Source organism: Leopardus geoffroyi, chromosome B4 (genome assembly GCF_018350155.1).
Source record: "Leopardus geoffroyi isolate Oge1 chromosome B4, O.geoffroyi_Oge1_pat1.0, whole genome shotgun sequence".
In the NCBI taxonomy this organism is placed as follows: Eukaryota; Metazoa; Chordata; class Mammalia; order Carnivora; family Felidae; genus Leopardus; species Leopardus geoffroyi.
In genome coordinates, this window is record NC_059341.1 from 119,651,368 (window position 1) to 119,679,259 (window position 27,892).

General features: G+C 39.7%; 1 long non-coding RNA gene across 1 annotated transcript; it reads left to right on the forward strand.

Moving 5' to 3' along the window:
• Nucleotides 1-12,253: 12,253 nt before the first annotated feature.
• LOC123591032 lies at nucleotides 12,254-27,303 on the forward strand. Its single transcript, XR_006709084.1, has 4 exons — nucleotides 12,254-12,780; nucleotides 17,018-17,090; nucleotides 25,573-25,656; nucleotides 27,094-27,303. It is a non-coding gene; the product is annotated as an uncharacterized LOC123591032 (long non-coding RNA).
• Nucleotides 27,304-27,892: the final 589 nt, after the last annotated feature.

Consider the following 27,892-nt stretch of genomic DNA (forward strand, 5'->3'; position numbering starts at 1 on the left):
TTAGCATGTGAAATATGAGGCTCTACAAAGCAGAATTTATTTCAACAATGCACATGGATGAAGAGTCTGCTTGGTACCTGAATTTATTTTTCAGTGTAATGCTGGAGTCTGAGAAGAATTAAATTCTACGGGAAGTGAGGCTTAACATGTCTTCCAGAAAGTCCTGACACAGCGAGGTAGAGGTACTTCAATTCTTGCATTAGGAAGTGATGGCTATGTGGAGGTAGGATGTTATATTAAAAATATACAGGATATCAAAGACTAACGGGGTCATATCAAAGGGATACAAGAGCCGATTTAAAGGGCTCCCTCTGGCCTAAGATAGGACAATTTGAACATCAAAAAGAATAATAATAGCAATGGATCAAAATACCTCAAATATATAAAATTCTATGAGTTCCTAATGATACTGGGGGAAAAAAACATTTCATTGACCAAGATTAGGGATTGCTAAAGCCACCAACTCATTACTGAAAATTAACAAATAATAGGAAAGAATGAAATATATATCTTACCTTTCCTGCATGAATTGTATTTCTGTATAACCAAATAGCTGATGAGAATATTTTTAAAAAATAATTCCAGAAGAAATAATAGGATTAAACATCACCATTTTGCAACTCTTAATGAAATGATGGAGTTTGACAACATCTATCAATGAATGCCAAAACTATTAGGTGGAATGTTGGTGGGGAACTTAACAAAGGAAGGATTACGTTGACAACTTCTGAACTCACTAATCAATCACATCATTAAAGATGGGACAGTCAGACATGAGGTACCTCATAATGTTATGTAATGGGAAGTACACAATCGCCTATGAAATTGTCTTGCCTAAGAATATTGAACCCGAATCTAACCAACCCTCTAGCTCTAACTACAAGGAGTAGAGAAATAGCTTTAAACACACACGCACGCGCGCGCACACACACACACACACACACACACACACACACACAATCCAAAAATTGGAACATTTTAAAGAAAAATGACCCAGTTTCTCCAACCAATCAATAACATGAAAAGAAAGTGAGGAGTAAAGCTGCTTTAGAATAAAACAGCTTTAAGAGACACAACAGTCAAATACACTAGGTAGGTCTGTTTTAAATTGTGAGTTGAACAAATCAAATATAAAACCACATCTTTTTTTTTTTTTTTAATTTTTTTTTTCAACGTTTATTTTTGGGACAGAGAGAGACAGAGCATGAACGGGGGAGGGGCAGAGAGAGAGGGAGACACAGAATCGGAAGCAGGCTCCAGGCTCTGAGCCATCAGCCCAGAGCCTGACGCGGGGCTCGAACTCAGTGACCGTGAGATCGTGACCTGGCTGAAGTCGGACGCTTAACCGACTGTGCCACCCAGGCGCCCCTAAAACCACATCTTTGAGAAAAGTAGAAGAAATTTGATGTAACTGAAAATTAGATATAAAACTATTGCTATTTCTGTTAGGTATGACAATATTTGCTGGCTGTGTTTGGAAAGGTTCTGAGCAGGTAAAGATGCATACAAATGAAACAAAATGGTGTCCAAAATTTGCCTTGAGGTGCCAGAGGGAAAAGTGGGTAAGTTGGATAAAACAGGTGGGCAAAATTTTTATAATTGCCAAAATTCTGAAAACAAAACACCTGTGGAAAACTGAGTGACTGAATTAGTGTTGGAACTGATTGGCTATTATTTGTTAAAACTTTATTATTGGGAGATCAGTGGCACTGTTGCTTATGCAAAATATTCTTACTCCTGGCAAGCCTCTATGTTGAATGGAGTCAGCCAAACCACCAAATTTAAAAGTTTATGTTTATCCTAGCCTTTATTCTGAAAGACAACATGTCAGTTCCAAAGGATAGTCTGAACTCTGAAACGTGTATGAACAAAGGAAGAATTTTATATATTGAAAACACTCTCCTCAAATAAAGTTAAATGATTTGGTAACTCAGGAGAGCATCTCATATAACTACCCGCAGTTATCTCTGAAAGTCCTAAGCTACTTTGAGCTGATAGTTTGGGCTGCTACCAAGCAACTAGCGACAGCTTCCTCACCATGCCAGACATTCAGGTTTCTGTCAACAACAGGAAAATTCGAAGGATGAAAGACTAGAACTACATGGCCACTCTTCCTATTAAGATAAACTGAAATTACAAAATAAATATTCATAATATTTTTTTAAGAACTAAAGAGCTTTTAAAGAATCAAAGAGTTATTTATAATGGGACAGTGATAATATATAAAGAGTTCCTACAAATGAATAAAAAGATGAACAGTCCAAAAGAAATATAAGCCAAGGACACAAAATCAATTGGGTGAAATATAAATGGCCAATAAGTATTCAAAAATCATTTTAAACATTTGAAAATCAACCTCAATAAAAATCAAGGAATGAAAATTAAGACAAGAAAATACCATTTTTGTCTATCAAATTGGCAAATGTTTTCAATGGTGAACAGTATTGACATTTCTTTAGAAAGCAATACTAAAAAATGGCTCAACACTTCTGAAGGTCAACTTGGCAATATGTATCAACATAACTGTCTTTGAATCAACAATTCTACTTCCTAGAATTAATCCGAAAGAAATAATGGACAAAGATTTTGGAAGCAGGAAGTCCATTCTATTGATGTTTATAGTGGTAAAATCTGAAAATAACCTAGATATCCAATAATAAGAAAATTGGCTAAATAAATTATGATACATACATGAAATAGAAAACTATGTTGTCATTACAGCTACCCAGACAGAAATGAAATAATTCAGAAAAATGATTTTCTGATCCAGCATAAAAACAGTTACTAAAGTAGTATATATTACATGTGTATACGTAAATGAATGAAAAATATGTACCAATAAAATGCACTCAAAAATGGAAACTGATACCCTCTTTGATTAATGGGATTGAAATTATTTGTATTCCTTCTTTTTTATTAGTCAATATCCTCTAAAGTTTTTACAGTGAACATGTAAGGATAAGAGCTATTTTTTAAGAGTGAAAAGAAAGAACTTTCTAAACATTAACTTCTACTACTCCAACTGTGCTCAATTGTTCTTTCATTCAATCTGGGTTTATTGTACCCTATTTCCTCACTGATGGAACATAACAGGGAAACCACAGCGCTACCATTTCTACCTGCTGGCCCCACCAAGAGCCCTAGGGAGGAGACTTACTGGTAGCTGGCCACTAAGTGTGGAAAGTCTTTATCACTCAAGTTGCTATACTTAGCATTTCATTTTATCTCACAACTATTCCAGCAGTACCAACACCTCTATTTTTACTCCCTTGCTAAAACTAAAACTCAAGCAACATGGCACCCTTGTGCCCTTCTCTTCTCTGTCAATAGTCCCCTATCAGAAATATCCTGCCACCAAAAGACCCATTCATCTAGCCTGACTTCCATTCCAATAAATGCTTAATCTACTGGGTTACAATTTTTCCATAACCTTAAGCTCCTATTTCCAGGACAAATCTATATTACTTCTTAGCTGTATCCATTTGGGCCTCTTAAAGGCATAATATCTTTTTCTCCCATTTGGTAAATTTGTTTTAAATATTGGAGTTTAATAAACAGCTTTTAAACATAGAAAATAATTCTTTTCTCATTGGAGGCTATCCTATTTCCAAACAAAGACATACTTTTAAAGCTCGATCCTTATAATAAAAAAGTTGCTATTAAGGTCATAGAAATCAGCTAAATTGGACACTGTACAAAGCATATTAAGGAAGTTTAATCACTGCCTTCTGGGATCTTATAAATTCGGGCAAATCATCCACATTTGTATCGTGTGAATGTACAATTCCATACACTCATTCAACAAGCGTTTGTTGGATGGCAACTAGTGGTCAGGAACACACTTCCCATCCAAGCCCTTGGGGTACAAAAATGAACAGGCATGGATACAGCTTGAGGAGTTTAGGGATTAGTCAGGGTCATAGAATGTAAGTAAGCAATATAATCCAGTTGATGAGTACAATAATGGAAATGTGTATCGAGTATCCTGCGTCTCCATGGGTTCACTTAATATTCACAAAAGGAGATTTTTTTCAAATGAGGTGTTACTCCAAATGTTAGGTAATAGACAATAAAATGTTTCCTGAATCTTGAAGTAGACTAGGTTAAACAGAGTTAAATATGCTTCTTTACTATATAACTTATCAAAGATTTAAATGTCTAATGTTCAATGTGTCTTTCCAAGAATAAATTTCCAATTAGAAGAAAATTGGTATACAGCATATCCCAAACTTATTTGACCATAGAACCCTTTCTTCACAGATCACCTTCATCAAGAACTTTAAAGTTTACAAAGGGCTCTTCCATAATATATGGTTTCATGTGTCCAAGACTGTAAGCTTCTTATAAGGAGAAATTGGAGACACATGTGAGATCAGGAATAGAAGCATATCTCATTCATCTTTGTATCTCCAAAGTCCAGCATAGCATTCAGCATATAATTAATGGTTGATGAATTTGTGAGTCAGTTCACCCTTCAGATTGAGACAGCACAACCTGGGGATATGTTCTAACCATGTATTATCCTCATTTTACAGAAAAGAAAATACGACCCAGGGACATTAAATGACTCAACCAAGATCATAGAGAAAGACAGTGATACAACCAGGATTGGAAGCCTGATCTACTCCCAAGTCCAGTGCCCCTTTTCTTATAACTGCATGACTATACCATTTAGGTTTTCTATATAGTGTTAAATTCAGGCATTCTGTTCTACTTTTAAACCAGGTCAGGTAACATCCTGGGTTGTTGTTTGGAAAACATCCTCCATAAATACAACTTTTTATGTCTTATACACATAAAAAGAATAAACAGCTACCTAACAATTAAGGAAACATAAAACACAGTCATGATATAGTAAAATTCACCTGATATTAAGTATGTGTGATTAAATAAGAATGACCTTGAACTACACTTTGGGTATTTTGGGGAAAGAATGCCGATAATAATGGGAAGGTCAATTTTCAGTTCATATTCTAGACAGGAATAACCACAGCCTAGCAAAGATGCTGGGAGTTCCCTCCCACATAAACAACACCCAGAAAGAGAAGACACCCTCAAGAATTGGATGTAGACTCTCAAAGATACCATAGACACAAAGCACTGGCCAGTCATTCCACAGCTAAGAAGGCTGGTGGCATCCCAAAACTACATGTCAGGAAAGCATACAAAGACAAGACCAAAGTGGGGTAACAAATTCACTGAAGCAAGAAATCTCCTAAGCAGCACAGACTTTGTGGTATAATAGAAAATACTCCCTGGGGCACCTGGGTGGCTCAGCTGGTTAAGCATCTGACTCTTGACTTCAGCTCAGGTCATGATCTCACAGTTCATGAGTTCAAGCCCCACCTCAGGCTCTGCACTGACAGTGTGGAGCCTGCTTGAGATTCGCTCTCTCTCTCTGTCCCTCCCCTGCCCATTCTCTCTCTCTCTCTCTCTCTCCCTCTCTCTCTCTCTCTCTCAAAAGATAAATAAATAAACTTGCAAAATGTTAAAAAAAAAAATAGAAGACTCCATATCAAACCAGCACTAGGACTACTGGCTCAGCCACACAAATTCAGTGCTACTGCTGGAGGAGAACAAAGGTGTCTGTCAGAAGGACCTCTGTTCTGGAGTCAGAGACCCTCTGAGTTAGAAACCTGCCTCTGCTCTGATACTTTGCCAAGTAAAGTTATCTCTACAAATCTTCATCTGCAAAATGAGAATAGTAATTTTAGCTTCCACACAGGAAGTTGTAGATGTAGATGTAACCCATCTACTATGGGTTACATGAGATAAAAGGATCAAATGCTTACCAGAGAACCTAGAACATAGTGAGGCCTTAATACAATTTTTATTCTAAACAGGAATTATCTTTACTAATTAAGAATTCTAGTATCATCACACATGTCACACATTAGGTTGTGCAATGGTTCCCGTTACCGAATGTAGATTAGTCATCCTCAAGTGAGCCCTTTTGTCTTCTCCTTAAAGTTCTCAGTTCAAGAACCTTTCCAGGAATCAATAGAGAAATTAAAGAAAGTGGACCCTATCTAAATGGCACGGTCATCACTCTGAGACCCAGAATAGGTAAAACCATAGAAGTAGCTTCATCATAGAATGCTGCTTCCACAAGGCTTAGTTCTATGTGGAAATTCCAAATTATAAATAGGTATTGGTCCAAATGACCAAGATTTCAGTCTGACCTGGGACAGCATAGTTATAATAATGCAAACAGCCTCTATCTGCTATTCCTTTCAGTCAAGATCATCTTTCTCATTGAGCACAATTACACTAACCCATAAGAAAGTGGTTCTTTTCTAAGGCTAGGATCACAACACAGGTTTCTTGGGCCACAAGGTTTTGTCTTACCTTAACACACTATTTCTTGGGGTGCCTGGGTAGCTCAGTTGGTTAAGTGTCTGACTCTTGATTTTGGCTCAGGCCACGATCTCACAGTTTGTGGGTTCAAGCCCTACCTTAGACTCTGCACTGACAGCTCAGAGCCTGCTTGGGATTCATTCTCTCTTTCCCTCTCTCTCTGCCTCTCTCTCTCTCTCTCTCTCTCTCAGAGATCTCAAGTAAATAAAGAAAGAAATAAAATAAATAAATAAAATAAAAATTTAAGCCCACTATTTCTTTATTATAGTTACCTTATCTGAACAGAAACCCGTGACAAAATTTTTTAAAAAAGAAAAATGAAGGTAACAGGTTGATGAGCATTGCCTTGATCAGTCAGCATCTAATTCCTGCTGGGTCTCTTCAATCTAAGCCGTGTATTGACTAATAAGCACCCCTCCTGTCACATGCAATGGCTTGTGTGCATCACAGAGTTATTTGCAAGTTAATATATATTAAAATCACATATGCCCACACACATTACTTCTGTGTGTCAGGGGACCTCAAGAGATAATACATCCATCTTCATTTGTGACAGTGTATGCACCCATAGTTCATAAATGGTGATAAATGAATTGTCATACCATCCCAGTGGCATAATACACTTATCCCCTATTCTCACCATATTAATACATGTTCATTTCAGCACCAACCAAATCTTTAAAATGAGTGATCCAACATCTGCCTCCTATTGGTACCACATAAGAATGCTAATTTCACCTCCCAGTATAATTTGTTTTGTATGTAAATCAACAGCAGAGGAGAGGAACCAAAAAAGTAGTTAATAATAATTTCAACTCATTAGGCCTCTCGATATGCTGAAACAAATTGAGAAGGAACATGCTTACTTGGATTATATTTCAGTAAATCCAGGAAGTGATTGCCCTCGGCATCTGACCCACCCTAGAACATTGACCAACATGGGGAGGAGGGAGGGTAAAGTAGGGAGAGGAGGTCAGGTTGATGAATATGCCTGTGAACTGTTTTTAAACCAGCCTAATTGATGTGTTTATCACTTTAGCATCTGCCTTGTATCAAGTGATTATTCATTAATAATTGCCATCCTTGCCTTGCTTTATACAACCACCTCTCCAATTTTTCAGAGGCTAATGGTAGTTTGTAACTTAACCCTGCCCACTGTGTTTTAAAGTCTATGCAATACCTTTCAGCCATGTCACAGCCCGTAGCACCTGCACCCAGAGGTGGCTGGCAAATGGAGACAGAACCTATGGCCACTAAACCTCAGGGCTGGAAGGGAACTTCAAGGTCATGGACTACATGCCACCCTCTGTCTCCTCTTCCACCTCTCCCTGCCTCCTCTGCCCACCCTCTCAGCCTCCCTCCCTCACTCTTTCCCTCTATGCCTCAAAGCCTTTCAGTTTGTTTGGCTGGTCAAATAATATTTAGGACTAAAGAAATAAAACAAACGGCTATGTGAGGCATTGCATTAAAAGCGAATCTTGTTAACTGGTACTCACTAAGAAAGATGACTCTGCACTAATTAGTTGTTTCCAAATTTTTCTGATCATGCACTCTATGGGTAAAAAAATTTAGGGGTGCCTGGCTGGCCCAGTTGGTAGAACATATGATTCTTGAGCTCGGGGTTCTGAGTTTGAGACCAAGTTGGGTGCAGAGATTCCTTAAAATTCAAATCTTAAAAAAAAAAAAAAATTAAAGCACAGACCATATGTATAAATAACTTCTATACATAAAGGACCGTTGATACACTGTATGTTTAAACTGATACCAAAGGGACATAAAAATAGGAATTGATATGCTATTTTTTTCTTTTCACATGCACTCAGCTTGAAGACCTCAGACTCGAACCACTCCCTTTCCCGAGCATGTCCCAGATCCTGAATGGTTCACTTTGCTACTGCGAGTGTTGCTTTATGAACAGACCCTTGGATGCACTCCTTTCGGTCAGAATTCTGCAGACACAGCATAGATTTTGCTTAAGCCCTTGTTTGCCTGAGGTTTGCATTCCAAAGCAATGTTCTGTTTTCAGTAAGTTTGGGAGGAAACTTACTTGGAAAACAGGAGTCAAACCTTCCGAAACTATATACACACTAAAAATGAATGTTTTCTCAATCACCTCTCTATTTGAGACTAACAGGTGGCCCTGGGACAAGGCCAGGGCCAACTTGAGGCTTTAGTCAAAAGCCAACAAAAAGCAGGTGAAGCTTCTCAAAGGGGTGGTCTCTGGGGCTGCTGTCTGCACAACTCTCAGAGAAAAAAAAATGCCGAAGGAAACACTGAACTGACAAAGTCAGTGATTTATAATCTCTCATTCCCATAAAATGACTCTCGTTATTCTTGGGGGTTTAGACTCTGAAGCGAGCTGTAATGGGCCACTGGGCTAAAAATGAAGTGCAGATTTATTTCTATAATCAACACCAGCCAAACCCTTCCCTGGGAAATAACTAGCTTGGCTTTTAAAGTGCTAGGATACCTTTAGAATGCTTGAGATTTATCTTTGGGATTGAGTGCTTGTGTTGCTCTGGGAAATTCTAACTATCTGAGCTGTAGATGCCCCCATCAGTGTGCTGGGGAGTATTGGAAAGACAGCAGAGAAGCGAGATCTGTTTCCCTTTCACGCTCAGTTCCGAGAAAATTCTTGTGTCTTGGAGATGGGGATAAGTAAACAGCAATTACAAGCACATCAAATACTGAACCAAGAGACTCCCAGATACAGCTGCTATCCAGGAGACCAAATAAGTTTAGCCTCAATGTAAATTTAAATTTTGAAATTGAATTTGACTCATGGTAGCCGCAACACTCATGGATCTTGGCTGGAGGTGGGGTGCTTTCCTTGCTAGTCAACGAATCGTTGAATTTAGAAAATATTCAGATAAAATTATATAGCCATGAATCTCAAGAGTTAAGGTAAAGGATACATACAAAATAGTAAAACAAATAACTAAATAAATAAAAACCACAGGATTCTTAGCATACTAGTTGCTAGTGTATTATATAATACTGCCCTTAATCTGGCACACAGGTGATCAAGCAGCCACCGCTGTTCTCATTAATGCTTCTTGGCAGATGTCTTAACTCATAACAAATTCATTTATTGCCTACATGCATGCAAATGTCCTTTTCCTGACTTCCTTCTCCTTCATCTTTAATGCATCTTCCCAACTCTTGACTTTGTACAAGGCAAAGGGTACTTCAGGCAGTCTCTGGAACTGAAAACTATAAATCTCCGTTCGTGGTATTACCATTATGCTCAGAGCATAACCCAAAAATTGGAGAATTTTAGAACTGGAAAGATTCTGGGGGAACATTTACACACCCCATTTATGAACAAAAATGTTGAAATCCAATGGAAATAAGTGAGTTACCCAAGGTCACCCAAGCAGTCAGGAGCAATGTTGAGAGTAAAATCCAGTTCTAGTTCTGCCATGATGCCTCCTTAAAATACTTCAAAGGATTAAAGACCCTGAGGAATGACAGAAGAAGAAAGATATTTCTTTGCTTTGAACGGGTCAAAGGTCTGAGCAGGTCAGAAGCTATTTCCAGCACCTAGAGTTTCACCCCTTAACAAAATAGACTGCCAGTATTTGCTGGGAAATGGCCTTTCTCTCACTAGCCAATTCATTTTTTTAATGATTTATGATGATTCTCAAACAGAATGCTTTTCCTGCAAGAGGAATTAATATGCTGAACTTAAAATATTTGCACTAATTAAAACAAAGTGGGATTGTTCAGAGACATTAATCAGAGGTCCTAAGGGAATGGAAATATATTGGACAAATAATGGGAAAATCTAATCAAAATATTGGGGAAGGTGCACTTTGTTGCTTATGCGATTGCAAACTGGAGGAAGGACACTCCCCCTTAAATCTAGAGTAGGGGTCAATGACGACTGGCAAATAATAACCATAATATCAAAACCCCTCACTGGCTCTGAAGGCCCTTCAGAGAAACTCCAAAGTCAGTCATTAATATGGTGGATAAGACTTTTCGCTATCTGATCCTACCTTTCTCATTTCTTCCCACCACTGTTCTCTTCTATCCATCCACTCTGGCCTTCTTTCAGTCCCTCAAACCTGCCATGCCTCTAGAACTACACACTGGCTGTTTCTCCTGCCCAGAACAACTCCTTTCTTTGTGCCTTTCTTTGGCCAATAGATTGAGGCAGAGGTAACATGTGCCAGTTCTGCTCATAGGCCTTAAGAGGTCTTGTGTATTTCCACTTGCTTTCATCACTGTTGCCATATGCTGATCCCAGGGTGAGGATAAGAGATACACAGAGCAGAGCTACCCAGAGAATCTTCATCAACCAAGCCCAGACTAGATCATCTGTTCCCCAGGTGACCCATGGACATGTTAGCAAGTCCAGAAAAGACCTGAAGAGCTGCTCGGCCTAGGTCAGCCAATCTGCAGATACTGAGAAATGACAAATGATTACCGTTCTAAGCCACTGATTTTGGGGGTGGTTTGTTATACAGCATAAACATAGCAGTTATCAAGTCTTATTACAATCCTAGAATTAATTTTCTCCGTCTTGAGGATTGTATATTCCAATACAATTGAAATTATACTTATCTTCTTATATTATTTCAAGCTTTAATACAGGCTATTAGCTCACAGTAGATACCCATTAAATAAATGGTTGTTGAATGAATTCTTTATCACTGCAAAACATTTTCCACTGCCATTCTCCAGTCTCTCTCTAGCCCTGACAGCAAACTGCCCATCTACACTTTTCAAAGCCCTCCCACAGCAAGTACAGCACTTTAACCTGACCACCATTCTGCAAAGCAAATTATGCTTATTTGATCACATGCTAGACAGAATGATTGTGAACACAAGGCCCTATTTGCTCATCTATTATTGTTTATCTCATTGTGGTTTTACAGTCAGTACTAAACAGATGGATGAACATTTACAAATAAAGCATATTCTTACATTTGGCATCTCATTCTCTGTTCCTCCAAATCTCTCCAACCTGTATAAATTAGATTCAGAGTCAGACTGAATACATGAAAACCTGTTAGGAATTAAGATCCTGTTCTTCTGTAAATGGTTATTGGAAACCTGAATACAGTAGTGAAAACTGCACTTAAATAGTCATCAAAGAGACCATCTCATGCACCTGTTTCCACATGGTGCTTTGGAAAAGAGGGAGATGCAGAGAATTTAACAGTCCTTTGTTAATCCCTTGTGCCTTTATATCACATCCCAACTCTTCACTTGCATTGAATGTTCATAATTGTAACAGTTTGAATTGTCAAGGGCTCAGCTACCATGAAATAAAAAAAAAACTGGAGATTTGATTCATTTAGCCCATTTTTTTTTTACTTTTTCTATTATTGTGGTAACAGTACGAATGTACTTAATAACACTGAACTGTGTACTCATTTAGCCCATCCTTGCTGTTGTATGATCCCAAAGTCCATAACCTCTACGTCCTTTAAAATAAGAGAAACTGATTATGTTTGAGAGAAGAGACTACGGTCTCCACCACTGGAGAGCTGTACTTTCCTCTTATCAATAGTCTCTCCTTCATGATCTTCCTCCCATTGAGAGGGGAGAGACAGACAAGTACCCTCTGTGCTTGAACATTCCAATCAACCATGAAGACTAAAACCCTCTTGATATAACCACCAGCTCCTGATGTGACCTAAAGAGAAAAATCATCCGATTTTTCAACATCACTGAATGAGCCAGTTCTCTTATGAAAAGAGCAATGTATCCTTAGCATCTGTTGAAACATATCTTCAGTTTCTGGAAATTATTGTTGCAATGCCAGGAATCATATCCAAAAAATTTCTAAAAATACATAATATCTTCTTTGGAATATATATGTAAGACTAAAGGGGATAGGGAAACTCCATCTCCTAGGGAAATACCAGCCCCTCTAGAACTCTCTGAGCTGGTTCTTTTAGTAAATGGCCAATGAGATCACAAAGAAGTTCACTAGGAAACAGATTTTCCCACATGCTCAGTGCTCACCACCTAGGGGCGCAGTTCAGTGTTTGGTGTGCTCCCAAATCACCGGCAGAGCACGGAAGAGTGATTCTGATTCTGTTGTTCTCAGTCCAGCATCTGCATTTTAAACAAGCCCCTAGTCCATCAAGTTTTGTTGGTCTGTGCACAATGCCTAAGAAATGTCTCCATCCCTTTCCTGGAACCAGAGCAGAATCAATGCAAAAGGAATCTTTTCCTTCCCCGGGACCCCGTGAGTCCTGTGTGGAACCTGGAAATAGTAATGGCATCTATGTCAAAGTGTGGCTGTGAGGATTGGACTACATAATGCATGTAAAGACTCAAAACTTTGCCTGGCCTCTCAAAGGCTCTTAACAAGTGTTATCTATTATTATTATGCAGACGTTTATACATATGATTCCTGAGGTACCAACAAGCCACTAACATCTTCCAACCCTACAATGCAAGAAGGTAAGAAAACTCTGACTTAAATTAAGATCTGTTTCTCCGTCCCTCATTTGCCTCATCAACTCCTGCTTTTTAAAGATTCTTTTCAAATAATGCCTCTTGTGAGGGGTCACCTCACCTTGCCCAGAGGTAGGCCCTCCCTTCTCTGAGGTTACCGGAGCACTCACACTTTCCTCCATCACAGCGTTTGTTATATGGCACTGGAACGCTTTGCTGACTTGTCTGTCTCCCCACTGGATTGTGATTGGCTCCAGAAAAGGGTCCATCATTCCTCTAAATAAATATTTCTGGGTATTGATCTGCAGCTCCCAACTGCACAGTACAGTGCCTGGAACACATAGATGTGCAGTACCTGTTCGAGGAAAAGTGAAGAAACAGACACAGATACTTAGACTAGAAATTGTAGATGTGATGATGGGTCTAACATATCAAAGGAAGGAAACAAGTTGAAAAGTCCACGTAGGGGAACCAAAGTCTCTATTCAGAACTTAAAGAAGGGAATGGACCCATGTAGGGTCTGGGCACATAGGTAGGGGAGCATAGTGGGTAAGGGTACTGGTTCTGGAGCCAGCCTATCTGAGCTTTGATCCAGGCTCCCTGCCTTACCAGCTGTGTGACTTTGGACAAGTTAGTCACAGATGAGCCTCATTTCCTCATTTGTAAGATAGAAATAATAAAAACACTGATACTCTCACAGGATTCATGTGAAGATTAAGCAAATTAAATCACAATAAGAACTATGTGCCTGGCACATAAAGTCCAGAAAGTGTTAAACTGTTATTGTTGTTACTAATGGTCAAAACTACAGGTTCTGGATCAGACAGACTTGAGTTTAAATCCATGTCGTAGGGGCACCTGGCTGGCTCAGTTGGTAGAGCATGTGACTCTTGATCTTGGGGTCATGAGTCTAAGATCTCTGTTAGGTGTAGAGCTTACATTAAAAAATAATAATAATAAATTAATTAATCCATGTCCCAGCAACTACCAGTTGTGTGATCTTGAGCGATTTGGTTAAATTTGGCAACTTCCATTTCCTCCTCTATAATATGGCAGTAATACCTGTATCAGGAAAATAATATATTTGAAATAATATATTTGAAAATAATATATTTGAATATATTTGAAAGTGCAAGAAAGCACCATGATGTCTGGCACTTTTAAGTTCTCCAGAAAGGATCATTATCATTAAGGCAGCAGGTACCACACAAAGTTCAAACTGGGGAAGGGACAGAGAATGAAATCCAAATAGAACTAGGAGCAGTGTCATGGGGACAGGCCAAAGAAACGGTGTCATCAGTCTACTGAAAGAGGCTCAGTTGCCTTATATCTGGCTTAATGCATGTGGACAAGGATCTAGGTGACTGCCACACTCCAAAGTGATACAAGACTCTGGGGGCCTGACATCCTCCTCCACACCCCAGGTTGGGCATCCTTTGTACTCCCATAGCTTACTCTGATTCTTCTACTTTGTTCTTAAAGGTATCTATGTGGGTATCAGCATCATGTCTCACGTCCCTTGGCACCCCTACTGCCTGGCATATTTAAGGAATCCAATAATGTCCATTGAGTTAGCACTGGAAGCTAAAGAGCACTGGGAGAAGGCTGGTAGCTCTGAAAGGGTCTTGATTCCAACAGTTAGAGTCTATAAGCCTCGATTTAAATCTTATATTTATACTTGCTTGCATTATTTCTTTTACTTTAAAATTTTTGAAATTATCTTGCCCCAACTACAAAGTAAACCAGTTTAAACACAACCTCAGACTTTACATAAAATTTCTGAGGTCCACAAACCTAAGAGAAAAGTGAAACTGCCTCTGTCCCCTTCCCACTCCACCTCCTGCTCCCCCAACAAAAGTTTCTACAAAATCTCACTGATAGTACATCAGCATTAAAAATGGCTATTTTTTAACATAGTTTTCTAATCCATTGTTTTACAGAATAGGGGAAGAAAGCAGTGTTTCCTAATCGTATATACATACACCACAAGAAAACTTAGTTCCTCTTAGTGAAGTCGATCTCTGTGTTTGCAAAAACTCAATTTGCAGCCTGGGAAAGTGATATTTATTTGAAGGAGCTTATTGCCGAAAGTGAATCATAAATCTGCTGGCTGTTGAGACTTCAAGGCAGGAAGAACAAAGGCAATTATTAGTCTGAATGTTCCACTGACGATATGAAATCTTTGTCTTTCAAAGCATTTGTTTAAGTAAGAAAAAGTTTGCCCAGCCTGGAGAACGTTCTATTGTGGGATATGAAACTTCTGAAGCCTCCAAAGCTTATTTATATATTTGCCAGGCTTCTCTCTGCCAACTTTCTCCTCTCCCAGAGCGTCCGTTAATGCTAAGAAAAGCCTCCAAAAAGCACACATTATAAGCAAAGAAAAATCTTAATGAATGTAATATATTTGGCAAATCTGTTTTATCTACCAAGGAGATTTCCTTCCTCTCTTCATCACACATTTCTTTTCTTTGTTTTTTTTTTTGAAATGTTCTTCTTCTTGATTCATCCTTGGGAGTTTATTCTTCTCTCCTCTCAAAAATAAAAAGTAAAAATAGAAACCCAAGCAGTCTTTTGACTTTCATTCTCTTCCTGTCATTTTCCATTTCTTCCTACTTATTTAATTTTTTTTTTCTTTTGGGAAACCAAGGAGAGCAAGGAGAACTTAAGAGCCCTGTGTTAATTTCCCTTCTCTCGCTCAACCAGAGAAGAATCCATTGCAAAACCCAGCTCCCAACTATGCACATGTGGGCAGTGCATGTTACGGACGGTCCTTGGTCAATGTGCCTGCCAAGCTCGCCTCCCCTGCCACCCAGCATACTCCTTCCCTCAGCTGGTGTCTGTTGAGGAATTGCTAGGCCATCTTAATATAGACCTGAACAGCCCCACATCAGCTGTCAGCTATAGAAAGAGAATTTTTCATCAGACGAAGCATTTCAAATACAAAAGATTTAGGAGTTACCTGGACAATTTCCTCCAAATGTTAGTGAGGTTAAGTGTGACTTCACTGTATTTGCATATCTTTGTACAGAATTTGATTCTATTGAAGCTGTGCCACCTGAAGCACACCTGTGACCTGAAATTCTCTTCACACCTTGGGCACGGTGTCTGGGCCAGCAGCATCGGCATCATCCAGGAGTTTTGTAGAAATGTAGCGTGTTGGGTCCTATCCCTCAATCTACTGAATCAGAAATTTCACTTTAACAAGATCGCCAGGCGGTTCACGTGCACATCAGGGTTTAAGAAGCTCAGTTAACACCAAGTGAGTACGAGGCCCCTGGGATTTGGGTTGGCGAAGTGATGGGGGCTGCACCTGCTAAGCCTGCTGCTTCTGTTGCACGCTCCCTCTGCTGGGTGGTTTGTATCTCTGGGGTGTCACCAGGCCCCCCCATCCATTCCGCGTCCCTAACTGTCTTTGCCTCTCCATCTGTTGGCTACACTGGACTGCTGGGGCGTTGGTCTCTACAAACGCAGGTGACACTGGTGCATGGGCTGGCCATGCTCTTCCCTCCCTGCCAGTCCGCCCTGTACCTGTGTGAGTTGTTGTCACGGAGACTGACGACTTGACATTTACAGTTCCTTTCCCAGAGAGGAGCACAGACATTTCACAAAAGCTGCATGTAATCCTCCTCAATCCCCTGCAGAAGGGGAGGGAGAATGCATTTTAAAATAATCCCATTTGATTCATCCCATCTATCTGGTATTCTCTTCCCTTTTGGAATGGATGGAAAACAAATAACTAAAGATGCACTGCCCCTGAGGGAAGTGTGTGTGTGCATGTGTGTGCGCATGTGTGCGTGTGCATGCCATATTTTTTAATTTAGACAAGGCATCTAGGTTTGAGCAACTTCTGAGACAACTTCAGATTCTTCATAGAATTTCTTCCAAGTCTGTGATGATAGGCATTTGTCTGGCCGTTCCATGGCCCACACTGTAAACCCGGGCTACATCCCCAAAGCCATTAACCCCAAGCACACATATTCCCACAGGTGCATGGGCAGGAGACCACGTGTAGTGAATGGGTCCCTTGAGCCTTGGGCCAGCTTCACACTGAACATACAAACGCAGACCACATCGCTCGTCTGGCAGCAGGGACTCTCCACGCCGAGGCTGTATAACCACTTCTCCAAACACATACCTGTGCATCTTAGTGCCTCTTTTTATCTGCATGTCTCGTACTCCCAAGCAGCTTCCAACACCAGGCCATTAGTTTGGAATCCTGAGTTCCTCCTTTCTTTTCTTTCAGGCCGACAAGAAGGTGGTGGGACAGCCCCTGGCTGGCACAGGCAGTGAACTTCTTCCAGACATCAAGGGTTCCGGTCAGTTTGTTGTGGTTTTGTTCCTCTGAATGACCTGACAGGGTCCTGAATAACCTCAGGCTCATCTGCTTGACACTCAACACCTGAGCCCAATGAGGAGCACAGTGTCTGGAAGCTTCCAGAGGGATCACATCTCCTGTCGGGTCATTGTTGGGCATCATGCCTCCTCCCTGCAGCACTTGTGAGAGATGTCAGAGTGTGTGTTTCCTGACAGGTGGCATCGGGCCCAGGATTTTAAAAATACCTGCAAGAACAAAAAAGAAATGCACTATCCTTCTACCTTAACGTGGCCACAGACAGTTTCTCATTAGCCTTCTAGAAGTGCCAAGTAAGAAAGATGGAAACGGGCAGCTAAGGAATAGGACTGGATCTCTCACAGGCCCCTGTCTGAGGTTGTTAAATGAAGCATCGGGCCCTCTGAAAGTCTCTGGGGTAGCCTCTGTAAGAACAGAGCTGCCCCTGCCCCAAATGCAGCACTGAGCTGTATAGGACATTTGCAAACTCTAGGAATCCTAGTTTCTCTCAAGAAGCTCCCACCTATCACCAGATTGAAATAAGAGCCTTCTCTCCTAGCCACAGAATGCAACGTGGACTCTCAAAAATGAAACATTTTATTCCATTTAGTTTAAATCCAGTTAATCCAGCAGAAAGAGAGAGCATAGGCATGTATTCCCAACAAGGAGGAAGGCCACTGTTGTACTGAGTTCCAGCAGGGAGGCGGAACTGAGACTCTGGCCCAGTATGTGACTTTTCTGTGAGTTTCAGGGGGTTGAAAAAAAATCCAATTTGAATATTTTAAGATCCTCAGGAGGATCTGGCTGGTAACAGGGAGTGACTTGCTACCCACAGATTAACTCAAATGGAAAATAAGGTCAGTCTAAATGACCCTCATGCATATTTCTGGAATAGTCCCAAAATGGAATGTCCTTCTCTCACACTGCATTTTCTAACACTGTTCTTTAAATCTACTAAAGAACAAGATCTAAGAACATACCGCATTTTAGGCCTTAGTCCTAATTCTGCCCGTATTTAGCTACCAGATTGGACAGCATGCAATCTTAGATTAATCACTGCAATTTCAGTTCCGTGCAACAAATATTTGCTGTCCCTACTGAGTGCCTGGGAGTTCTGTGGAGGATACCAGAGTGTAAAACCCAGTTTCCTACATGAAGATGTATGCCATGTAAAGCCAGGCTGGCCTTCCTTACCCAGCAGTCAGCCTTAGTCTGGAGTCTCATTCAAAGAAATGCAGCCGGGAGCATCTGGTTGGCACAGTCGGTAGAGCATGTGACTCTTGATCTCAGGGTTGTGAGTTTGAGCCCCATGTTGGGTGTAGAGAGTGCTTAAAAATAAAATCTTTAAAAAAGAAAAGAAATACAGCCAGAACTAACCAAGAAGCAATTTTTATCTTTACTGAAATCTATTAAAATTGTCCAGAGATCACACTGGTAACACAACACACACCAAAACTGACTGAAACCAGCTTTTCCTTCCAGTTTTATCCACAGAAGAATCATATTTGTGTGTGCATTCATATGCCTTGCACCTGCCTCCAAAGACCCTCTTTTCCCTCTCCAAGATCCCCAAACCTCTCAAACTCAACTCCCACAAAATGTCTTCTCTGTCTCCCCTCCCACTGTCTGTATCCACTACTTTTCTCTTGTCAGGAGTTCTTTGATATTTCCAGTGTAAACCTGGCTGGCTTCTCCCAACTCGTCTGGTCTCCCCATCATCCACAAGCAATAAGTGCTGGTCCAGGAGCCGGCCTGGCAAAACACAGTTGTCCTCAGGGAAGTAGCACCACAAGCTGAGGGCAGAAGGGATGCTATGAGTACTTAAATGATAGTTTTTCCCTATTAGGAGGGAACTATTTAATAAATATTAATTGGATATTTATTTTAGGGGCTGAACCACTGCCCAATATGAACTTTATTGATAAAAAAGACGTGGTCCCTGCCTTCAAGGAGCTTACTCTCTACAGGGGAAGGCAATTCCCAGTAATTGAATAATTACTCGTGTGATGAATCCTGCAGCCACCAGCGTGGTAAGACCCTAATGCAGATGTCCCAAATGATGTAAATTAAAGAGGTCACATCCCATTCCATACCCATTGTTAAGTGCAGAGACCTCTTCAAAATGTCTGCAAAATTCCCAGGGAGAGGAAAATGGAAGAAGGAGATATATGTTCCTGCATCTGCTGATTTCTCTCCCATTTCCTGCCTCTGCTGAATCCCTGTTCTCTGCTCTATGCATTGAGGTCAACCCTTTATCTCCCTGACTCCCCACTGAAGCAACAAGGGAACAATGCCTGTGGATGTGTAGCAAAACTTTTGCTAAGGTTTTCTAGGTCACCGTCAAAGAGTTATATCCCTGCATGACAGAGCGAATAACTTAAAACTACATACTGGTCATCTCATCCTAAAAGTCCTTTTGGCCACCATGGCACAGGAAGTTTGTGACCTCTCTATTTCAGTTAGCACTTAGACACTGACCATCTTGGTGTTTCTCATGTGTGTGTGTCGATTGCATGCAAATGTACATGCACGCGTGTGCACACACACACACACAGAGTCTAATTCTAAATTTCTCTTACTGTATTATGCACAGAAATTCAGCTCTCTTCTCTCTTTATACCCAGACTCAGTCCCAGCCAAACCCTAGATAACAAAAACCTTCAGGTAGTCAGATAAGCAAAACAGCTAGCTATATGTTCAAAAGCAAAAAGAACCACAAATGTATATAGTCTTTCCTCTAATAGGAGCTACCCTCTTTTGTTAAGTAACAAAAAAAAAATTTACACCAACACTGAATGATATAAAAGTTGTCCCTTTCTACGTAATAAGATTAGACCAAATACTCTCTAAGACCCACTAGAATATAATCTCCAAAAGAGCAGAGACAGTGTCTCTTATTCTCTGCTATACCCAGGATCTACAATTCTATATCAACAAGTGTTTTTTAAATAATTTGTTAAAATCTCTTTTGGTGCTGACATTGTGTGATCCTTTAATATTTGCAATTCTTCATTTTTATTTTTCACTTCATACCTTTCTCACATATGGAGAAAGAATAGAAGAAAAGTTTTAGTCCAAAGAGTTAAAGCATTAAATTTGTTTTATTACTGTATCAGGATTATTTCAGCTATGAGTAACTGAAAAACCAGCTAAAAAAGGCTTAAGTGATAAGGAAATTTATGATTTCACTGAATGCAGAGTTTAAAGATGATATTGTCCCAGGATTAATCAAGGCAGCAGCTTGGCAACATTATCAATATTCAGGTTCTTTTCATCTTTCTACTCTGCCATCCTCAGTGAGGTCCTTAAGAACATCTCATAGCTGCAAAATGGCTGCAGCTGCACCAAACATCATATTCACACACAAAGCCCTTCTCTGGGTCCTTTGTGAGGAACAAAGATAAACTTCCCAAAAGCCAGTCTGTAGACTTACCTCATATTTCACTGGCCAAAATCACATTCCATGCTCAGTCTTAAGCCAATCAATGGCAAGGGAGATAAAAGAACAATAGATGCCTAAGACCAATCAGGATTCAGTTCTGGAGTTGGGACACCAGAGTCCTGGAAGATCCCAAAGTCCCTGAAGAGCATGGCCACTTTCTACCCGAACAAAATTAGGGTGGTAGCAAGAATAAAGGAAGGCATGTTGCTGGAGAGTCAACCAACAGTATATATCATAATTACTATAATAAAAAAGCCATTGGGAATGTGGTGAGAATTATTTTGGGGGGAGGGGTTCATCACTGATGAACCCAAAATTGTCAATATTGATACATTAATCTCTTTTTCTACAAACCTTTAATCAGATTTTATGTCCAAAGTAATGGGGAGTATTAGAGAAAAAATTGTTAATGTCTCCCTTACTTTCATTATATTATCCTGTTTTAACTGAAAACTTTCTGAGGAATGTATCCCCATCCCCTATGCCGTGGCACTGAAACAGACAAAAACCATCTGCAATGGATTGCACCAAACTCTAGGAGGCTGTTATTTATTTCAAACACCATATAACCCCCCTCTCAAAAATATTATCTTGTGAAGTTTCTCTCCTGGATTCCAAAATAGAACACATAAGAGTTGGTCATTAATTCTAGTGACCACAGCAAACAGTGACAGACAGTGAGGCTGTAAGTACAAAGTGTCAGGCTATGTAGTGGAGATGCAGAGAGAAAGACAACAAACCCTTCTTCATCTCCACTGTCCTTGATAAGTCAAAGACTCTCCTGGATGCAAGTGACAAAAATCTGACCTGAATCATCTTAAATACAAGACTTGCACCAATTTATCAAGACATTCTCTGTGATTCTCCATAAAAAGGAAACTTCTTCCTATTTCAAATGTTTGTATCATCTTCTTTTAGGATTTTTTCTGAAAGAGCAAAAAGTTTAAAAGCTTCCTACTTGCCAAATAGCACAGCATGATAAATATTATAGCACCCAAATTACCATCAGCAGAGTCCCAGTCGCTTGCATCTGCTTGTAGGGTTCCCTTTACAATCAATCAGGTGTATTGAAAAGGTCTTTGTGATGCAGACGGGAACAAAAGTCACCTGTGTTTTTCAGTTTACTCTAATTTGTACACAAGATATAATTTGCTACACCACAGGTCTCTTGCTCAAAGAGATTCAAAACAACAAAAGCAAAAATAATCACTACTATTCTGAGAGTGAGATAAGTGATAAAGAACCTAGCTGTGATCAGCTGGGAATTACATTAAATCTAAACCATACAAAGGAGCAAAGATTTTTAGTGGAGGAAAATGCCTAAAGGTTTATCCACTGTAACCCCTCATTTCATAGATGGTGAGGCCAGTGGCCTTGTAGTTAACATGGCCAATTGAATACATAAGTTGATTTTCATTCCCTTTTCATACCCAATTAGACTATTAGTAAAGGAACACAAAAGGTGTAAGCCCACTAGGAAAAGAGAACAGGAGAAGAGACATAGTACACAAGAAACCACAGTGGAATAGACGAGTGGTGGTAGGTTAGCAGACAGAGAAATCTGGAAATTAAGTGCCTCTAGAGGGAAATCCAATGGTGAGAAAACCTGCTTGTGCCTCTAAACTCCCAGAAAGACATGGGAATTGGTAATACCAGTTATCTCAGAAGGCATGGGAATGAAGATCCAGAAAATTGATTAAAAGTCAGGATAAGGAGCTGGTGTATTTCCAAGGTCTCCTTCCCAACTCTTCTCATCCTCTGCTTTGTCACAATGTGGGAAGCTACCACTCTAGAAACACTGAACCAGAGGAGCTAGCTACATACCAGGGCAACAGAGGGAGGGATGAGACACAACAGGGAATTACACTGGATTAATAACAATGACAACAATGACAATAAAAATGGGTAACTTACTGAATACTCATTGTTTCAAATACCTCAGGCACTTTATAGATATTAATCACTTAACCCTAACAACTATCCCATAAAGTAGATACTGTTAGTGCCCTCATTTTACAAATGAGGGCACAGGTAAAAACAACTCAAAGTGACCGAGCAGAACTTTATATCTTTTTAAATTTATTGATTTTTTAAAAATTTACATCCAAGTTAGTTAGCATATAGTGCAATAATGATTTCAGGAGTAGAATCCAGTGACTCATCCCCTACATATAACACCCAGTGCTCATCCCAACAAGTGTCCTCCTTAAGGAGGACACTACCCATGCCTCTACCCATTTAGCCCATCTCCCCAGCCAAAACCCCACCAGCACCCCTCTGTTTGTTCTTTGTATTTAAGAGTATCTTATGTTTTGTCCCCCTGTTTTTATATTATTTTTTCTTCCCTTCCCTCATGTTCATCTGTTTCATATCTTAAAATCCTCATATGAGTGAAGTCATATGATATTTGTCTTTCTCTGACTAATTTCGCTTAGCATAATACATTTTAGTTCCATCCACGTTGTTGCAAATGGCAAGATTTCATTCTTTTTGATTGCCAAGTAATACTCTTTCTCTCTCTCTCTCTCTCTCTCTCTCTCTCTCTCTCTCTATATATATATATATATATATATATACCACATCTTCTTTATCCATTCATCTGTCGATGGACATTTGGTCTCTTTCCATACTTTGGCTACTGTCGATAGTGCTAAGATAAACATTGGGGTGCATGTGCCCCTTCAAATCAGCATACCTCTATCCTTTGGATAAATACCTAGTAGTGCCATTGCTGGATTGTAGGGTAGTTCTATTTTTAATTTTTTGAGGAACCTCCACACTGTTTTCCTGAGTGGCTGCAGCAGTTTGCATTCCCACCAGCAGTGACAGCAGAACTTTAAAATCAGTAAGTCTGACTTTAGCATCTGATTATTAACCACCATAAAGAGGATGATCATACCCCAGTCATGGTTTCCAGAAAGCCATGATTCTGATGTACAGGTCCAATCATAAATTCAAGTGTTCATCATTATAGAGGTTGAAGAACCACAGAGAAAAGACCTACAAGTCCTGCCTGATCAAAGTGACCAGTCAGCCCAACCCACCAAGCACCCTAGAATTATTACTCAACTTATTTAAACCTTACAACTTAATATGAACCGACAACCAAGGATACCATACGTTTGAGGAAAGTCTGTAATGTGAAAAAGAGGAACCAAAACAAATTGAAGAGAGGCAGTTCAGAGAAAACAGAAACAATGTGCAGAAGAAAATTTTTAAAAAACTAGAATATTCTCAAAGAAATAAGAAAAACAATAACATCCCAGAAACAAATGAAGAATGATATTTAAAAAAAAAAAGAAATAGGGGCTCCTGGGTGGCGTAGTCGGTTGAGCGTCCGACTTCAGCCAGGTCACGATCTCGCGGTCCGTGAGTTCGAGCCCCGCGTCGGGCTCTGGGCTGATGGCTCAGAGCCTGGAGCCTGTTTCCGATTCTGTGTCTCCCTCTCTCTCTGCCCCTCCCCCGTTCATGCTCTGTCTCTCTCTGTCCCAAAAATAAATAAACGTTGAAAAAAAAAAAAAAAAAAGAAAAAAAAAGAAATAGAGGTGCCTGGATGGTTCAGTTGGTTAAGCATCCAAATCTTCATTTGGGCTCATGGTTTGTGAGTTTGAGCCCCATATCAAGCTCCATACTGACAGCATGAAGCCTGCTTGGGATTCCCTCTCTCCCTCTCTTTCTGCCCCATCTCTCTCTTTATCTCTCAAAATAAATAAGTAAACTTAAAAAATAATAATAATAAAAGAAATATACATGTAAACAAGAAAAAATCTTTTAATTTAAAAAAATGACACCAGAAATTTTTAAATTTAAATAGAAAAATTGGAAGTCAAAGTTGAAGAAATTAGAAAATAAATAGATACATAAACCAATAAAGGGAAAATAAGACAAGAAATCTGCATAATCAATCTAGTATTCTAATATTTTATCAGTAAGAGTTCCACAAAGAATCCTCCCCCCACCCACCCACCCCCACACACAGAGAAAAGGGAGGAGAGAATTATCAAAGAAATAATACAAGAAAATATCCCAGAACTGAAAAAAGTTTTTGAAAAGGGCCTATTGAGTATCCAGCATAATAAACAATAAGAAACAACCCCAAGGTACATCATTTTAAATTTCAGAATATCAGGGATGAAGAAAAGATCAAAAGAACCTTCACAGAGCAAAAAAATAACATGTATAAAGAATTAAGAATCAGAACAACATTAGATTTCTTAAGAGGAACTCTAGAAGTTAACAGACAGGAAAGAAATATCATCATAATTCATAATTATGAGGGAAAAGGATTTCCAAACTAGTTTTTGCTATTTCTCCAACCTCTCTTGCTCTGCCTTGGCCAACGCAATCAAACTTGCAACCAGCTTCAAATCTGGAAGAAATTAAGTAAATCTCCAGGAGCACCTGGATTGGCCTGTACTGGACTTGGCAGGTGTGGCAACACAGGCCAATCCTGGAACCCACCTCTGCTGCTGTCGCCATTCCAAAGAATCAACTCCGGGCCCCTTTTCTGTGGGGATGTACATCATCTCTTGCAGACCCGGACCATTCCACCTTTATGATAGATTTCCAAAATCTGACCTTTTGGAGCTAGTAAATTAATTTTTCTATTTTTAATTGCTACCTTAACCAACTACCACAAATATTGTGATTTTTAACAACACAAATTTATTATCTCACAGTTCTGTAGGTCAGAAGTCCAAGTAGATTAGACTGCTTTCTCAGCTGTGGGTCTCAAAAGGCTGAAGTCGGGTGTAGGCCAACCCGAACACTTTATCTGGAGACTCTGGAAGAGAATCTGCTTCTGGATGCATTCACTTGGTTGGTAGAATTCAATCCCTTGTGGATGTGGGGCTGAGGTCCCCACTTCCTTGCAGACTGTCAACCAGAAACCTTTCCCAGCCCCCATAGATCTCCCTTTGTTCTTTGCACAAAGCCCCCTTCATCTCAGGGTCAGCAACAGTGCAAGTCCTTCTCGCCCTTGGACTCTCACTGATTTCTCCTTCTGCTACTTCTCTTCTACCTCCAGCCAAAGAAACTTCTCTGCTTTCAAGGATTCATAGGATTAGATTGGGGTCATGCAGATAATCCAGGATGATCCCCCTACCTTAAGGTATGTAACCTTAACACACCTGCAAAATCCCTTCCACCATGTTACATAATATGCTCACAGGTTTCATGATTAGGATGTGGACATTCTCAGGGGAACCATTCTGCCTATCACAGTTTCTAAAGAAAATGAACTAAGTTTACTATGGCAATAGATAAATCTATTTGGTCCCTGGCTCGTCACGTTGGAATAGGAGCATTTGTACTTTCACATGTATATGGTAAGACCAGCAATTACTAATACAACAAAATCTGAGTGCCTACTATGTGAAAACACTGGTAAGCATTGGGAACTCACATGATGAAAACACAGAGTTCACTCTCAAGATTCTCACAATCCAAGAGAAGAGACAGAAAAGTAATCATAAACATATGTGGAAAATACAGTGTAAGATAAACTAAAGGGTTTTTGAAAGCACAGTAGTGGGGCACCACCCCAGCCTTGGGATGGGGAAAGGTTTCTTTTTTTTTTTTTTTTTTAATGTTTATCTATTTTTGAGAGAGAGAGAGAGTGTGCCAGCACATGAGTCAGGGAAAGGCAGGGAGAGGAGGGGACAGAGGATCCAAAGTGGGCTCTGTGCTGACAGCAGGGGCTCAAATGCAGGGCTTAAACTCATGAACCCGTGAGATCATGACCTGCACCAAAGTCGGACAATTAACTGACTGAGCCACCCAGGTGCCCCCAGGGGAAGGTTTCTTGAAGGAAGTAACACTGAAATGAATTTTCAGTGATAAGCAGGAGTAAGCCAGGAGGGCTATGGGGATTAGAAAATTAGAAAGAGGGAAAAAGCAGAAAAATATAAACGTTCACATGCATATACATGCAAGTATTTTAGAACACAAAATGAACATCTGGAAAGCAAGGACCCTTCTCTTACAAACACTGTAGGATGTTCTGGACAGAGTTCCTAGAGAATAGTATGAATATTAAAGAAAACTACGTCTCCTCTAACTAATAACACATTATATTAATACAGCATCCCAATATTTTCTGAACACTTGCATACATGTCATTTTATATTTCATCAGCCCTGTGAGGTGAGACAAGCACGTATTGTTATTCCCATTTCATGGATATGAATATGGAGTTCAGAGGAATTAGGGATTTGATCAGAGGTGACCTGTCTCCTGACAGGACTCCAATCAGAAACCAGACCATCCAGACCCAGTTAGAAAATCCAGTATTTATTTTTCACTGCGCTGGGCCACATTCTATTTGACAAGTTCTGTTCAATTTGTTAGCTCTTTGCTTCATTTTTTAAATGCATGTGATATAATTATGGATTTATGAAATACCTGAAAAAACACCAATTGATTCTTACTTTTTGCCTTTGAGCTTATCACACAAAAAGGAAGCAAAATTATACCCTTACTTAGACATTATTGCTTTGTTGATTTTTATGTGTCCCCAAAATGAATAATTTTTGTTGTTCTACTACAGTTATTAAAAGAAATAGAAGATCTGATCCACAGAAACACTGTGATTGTCGCAGGGAAGCGTATCCTAGAGGGCATGCAGGCTATTGATATTCTCTCCTCAAGCCGGAAACTCTCTGGAGATCCACGAGAAACACAGAATCACAACAAAGACTGGAAAACAAATGGATGGAATCAGAGACGGTTGCAGACACGTAAATAGCTTTTCACGCTGTTGCCATTTCAGTTTGAATTCTACTTTAGTTTTGCAAATTGATGGGGGGGGAAATCTAGTTTTTATTCCAGTGTGTTTAACTTTTCAGTTAAAGACCAAAGAGTAGGTTTCTACACTCAAAATGGTTCCTTTTGGTTGCTTTATTAAAAATCACAAAGCTCCTTCCCCCCCAAAAAAGAGGCCCACTCGTTATATTGCAATGTTAAGAGCAAAATCAAAGGAGAATGTGTGACTTTCTTTGCACAGAAGTTTTAATATTTTCATAAGGATCCTCTCTTCGGCTCCTCAAGCATTTGCCTTTCATTTTGTTTTATTGAATTAGGCTGCAAAGCACTCAAGCATGAAACTCTTTGTCATCTCTAACCAGGCTTCCATTGATTCCACGTATCCATATGCCTCGTCTTGGTATATTAATCTATACATCTATTGCACTGAAAGAGAGAATCCTCTAATTTATTATCTAAAAGGATAAGCCAACTCCAGAGCCCATTTGCATGCAGGTATGCTTAAAAGTAGATTTGTTTCCTCAGACTTAGAGCTGGCTTCTTTAGTGGCATTAAACCAAGGGAAAAATGAAATTACATTGTGA